This window comes from Cynoglossus semilaevis, chromosome 19 (genome assembly GCF_000523025.1).
Source record: "Cynoglossus semilaevis isolate Cse_v1.0 chromosome 19, Cse_v1.0, whole genome shotgun sequence".
In the NCBI taxonomy this organism is placed as follows: Eukaryota; Metazoa; Chordata; class Actinopteri; order Pleuronectiformes; family Cynoglossidae; genus Cynoglossus; species Cynoglossus semilaevis.
Window position 1 is genome coordinate 16,324,605 of NC_024325.1, and position 3,714 is coordinate 16,328,318.

Sequence of the window (3,714 nt, forward strand, 5' to 3'; positions counted from 1 at the left end):
TCAGTATCACCTGGTAGACTAGCATCAGTATCACCTGGTAGACTAGCCTCAGTATCACCTGGTAGACTAGCATCAGTATCACCTGAACCCAGACCTCAGGAGCGTGACTTCAGAAAACAAACAGAAAAAAAAACAGTGGATGTTTTTAAAAGACAAGAATCTACCGTAAAGCAGCAGCAGATGCCTCTGGTTCTGGTTGTGGTTCTGGTTGTGGTTGTGGTTGTGGTTGTGGTTCTGGTTCTGGTTCTGCCTGGCTCACTCCACCTCCTGGTATCAGAGCCAAAACAAGGCAGATCTGATGGCTGTTCAGGACTTAGCATTCCTGTCCTGGACCAGGTTTTGAGAGGATTCCAACATGGACCTGCAGCAGAAGAGGACCAGGAAAAGTGAGGTCACCAGAGGAAGTGAGGTCACCAGAGGAAGTGAGGTCACCAGAGCCAGAAAAACAAACAAACTGCTTTTAATTAGGAACTTTGTTTGAACAAATCCTTTGTTTGAATGGATTCAATTCCGCACGTGCACGCCCTTCAGATCACGTGCACGCCCTTCAGATCACGTGCACGCCCTTCAGATCACGTGCACGCCCTTCAGATCACGTGATACCTGCTAGTGACCACATCTTTCAACTTTGGCTTTAACCAGGATGCAGCCAATGCTCACTGTCATTGGTCTGTGTTTCTTTGGAGGCGGGGCTTAGAGCAGCAGTCGTTGAACAGAACTATAAATAAATGAAAACCAGTGAAGAGTGAGGACCAGGAGAACTTTAGAGCAGGATGAACTTGGCCAGCTGCAGGGGATTGTGGGAGATTTCATCATATTTGTTTCTGCTGTCCATCCTGGGGATGTTTTGTTCTCTGCTCGTCTCCTCGGGGAACTGTTCAGTTCAGAACCATCGGTACTGATCACCTGCAGCCTGCTGATATTGATTCCTCTGATTTATGGCTGCTCTCTGTCCAGCAGAGGTCTCTGGACCTCATCGATCAGCTGGCACACCAGCCTCGGCCGGACCAGCAGTGGATCAATACTGGTGTTGTAGAAGGAAAACCCCTGGAGCGTGGACCTAATCCAGGACCATTGCTAATCCAGCTAATCCATATTCTAATCTCTCTTCACTGGTTTAAACCAGAGGTGCAGAGGTACCAGTGGTGCATTTACTTACTTAAGTACTTAGAACTTAGAACTACCGAACAAAGGCACAGTTCCTTCTTGGACTTGGACAGAACCGTTGAACTCGACTGGATTTGTCAGGATGCTGGTGCACAGGAACCATTTTTAATTAGTACCTCATTCCAGTCACCAAGAACTGTTGAAGGAGTGAAGAGAACCTGTGACTGTTTGTGGGAACTGTTTTATGATTACTGGCCTAGAGAAGAGAACTCGGTACCAAATGTTCTCACGTTATCACTTTACATAATAGTTAGCCACACGGGAAAGCTAACGGAGAGTCTGCTGCAGACGACCAATCACAGAGCACTTGACGCTTACAGGTAAAAACACCACGTATCACTTCCTGCAACTGATGAGAAACAGGAAACACTACAAGACGGTGTCTCCATCAACGAGAACGTCAGAGGGAGCGCTTGATTCATTCACCACTCACTCAGTGGGTCAGAACAGCAGGAGGTTCCACACAAACAGTAAGTGGAACTGATGCCTGCGCCTGTACAGAGGATGACTCAGCACTTTTACACCAGAATGCTGTAACAGTAACAGCAACAATTACTGCTGCTGTTACTGCTGTTACTGCTGCTGTTACTGTTGCTGCTGTTACTGCTGCTGTTACTGCTGCTGCTGTTGCTGCTGCTACTGTTACTGTTGTTACTGCTGCTGTTACTGCTGCTGCCACTGTTACTGTTGTTGCTGCTGCTGTTACTGCTGCTGTTACTGCTGCTGTCACTGTTGTTACTGCTGCTGTTACTGTTGTTACTTCTGCTGTTACTGCTGCTGTTACTCTTGTTACTGCTGCTGTTACTGTTGTTACTTCTGCTGTTCCTGTTGTTACTGCTGCTGTTACTGCTGCTGCTGTTACTGCTGCTGTTACTGCTGCTACTGTTACTGTTGTTAATGCTGCTGTTACTGTTGTTACTGCTGCTGTCACTGTTACTGTTGTTACTGCTGCTGTTACTGCTGCTGTTCCTGCTGTTGCTGTTGCTGCTGCTGCTGTTACTGCTGCTGCTGTTACTGCTGCTGCTGTTACTGTTGTTACTGCTGCTGTTACTGCTGCTGTTCCTGCTGTTGCTGTTGCTGCTGCTGCTGTTACTGCTGCTGCTGTTACTGTTGTTACTGCTGCTGTCACTGTTGTTACTGCTGCTGTTACTGTTACTGTTGTTACTGCTGCTGTTACTCTTGTTACTGCTGCTGTTACTGTTGTTACTTCTGCTGTTACTGCTGCTGTTACTCTTGTTACTGCTGCTGTTACTGTTGTTACTGCTGCTGTTGCTGCTGCTGTCACTGTTGTTACTGCTGCTGTTACTGCTGCTGTCACTGTTGTTACTGCTGCTGTTACTGCTGCTGCCACTGTTACTGTTGTTGCTGCTGCTGTTACTGCTGCTGTCACTGTTACTGTTGTTACTGCTGCTGTTACTGCTGCTGCTGTTACTGCTGCTACTGTTACTGTTGTTAATGCTGCTGTTACTGTTGTTACTGCTGCTGTTACTCTTGTTACTGCTGCTGTTGCTCTTGTTACTGCTGCTGTTACTGCTGCTGCTGAACTCCATGAATCTGTGAGAAAAGTTCCTGTTAGTCCTTTATTGATGAGAAACAAACACCTTAAATATAATTAGCTGCATGTAATTAAACCATTATTGATGGATTTAAAGAAACTTCTAAAGGAGCTGGATGTGTTACACTGTGTGTGTGTGGGGGGAGGGGGGGGTTCCTTCAGCTCGTTAAGTGTCTGCAGTCAAACTAAAGCTCAGCTTCACTCACTGAATCTTAATTTTACTGCAGCCTCATCAAACTGCTTTACTGCTCTGCTTTATTCTCCACATTAACTTCAACACAAACACTGAGCCCAACCCTGACCACGCCACACCCCCTCTTCTGACCACACCCCCTCTTCTGACCACACCCCCTCCTCTGACCACACCCCATCTTCTGACCACACCCCTCGTATGACCACACCCCCTCCTCTGACCACACCCCCTCTTCTGACCACACCCCCTCCTCTGACCACACCCTCTCCGCTGGTCACATTTCATCATCATCACCACCATCATCATCATCTTCATCATCATCATCACACACACAAACACATCCATTCCTATTTTTTTACCCCAGGGGTAAACAGAGTGAGGAGCAGTAGTTTGGGGGGGGGGGGGGGCTGAACTCCTCCTCCTGTTTTTCTTTTACCACTGAATTCTATGGAGTTCAAATAGTAGACGTCTGAGGTTGTGAACTAACTCTGTGTGTGTGTGTGTGTGTGTGTGTGTGTGTGTGTCATCCAGCCAAAGCTAACAGAGATGGAGCTGCAGTGTTATCTCAGGCCTCAGCGTGATTTTAAACGACACCATTAAACACACACACACACACACACCCTGGTGATGACCTCCTGCAGCAAAGACAGCCAGCAGGGGGGGCATGGATTAATGCAGCTAGCCTGAGGGTGGAGTTATTAACAGGTAGCCCAGAGAGAAGGGAGGGCTGGGGGGTGGTGGTGGTGGGAGTTGAACCGACGTCACATTTCTTCCGGCCATTCAGGTGCAGTGGGGTCAC

The 3,714-nt window shown here is 47.8% G+C and overlaps 1 protein-coding gene across 1 annotated transcript in view; it reads right to left on the minus strand.

The window, feature by feature from the left end:
- sgcd (sarcoglycan, delta (dystrophin-associated glycoprotein)) overlaps positions 1 to 3,714 on the minus strand; it is a 25,921-nt gene that overhangs the window by 19,450 nt on the left and 2,757 nt on the right. The window contains exon 2 of the mRNA XM_008333356.3: positions 165 to 361. The gene's annotated coding sequence lies outside the window, so the exon portion shown is untranslated. The remainder of the gene's footprint in view (positions 1 to 164; positions 362 to 3,714) is intronic.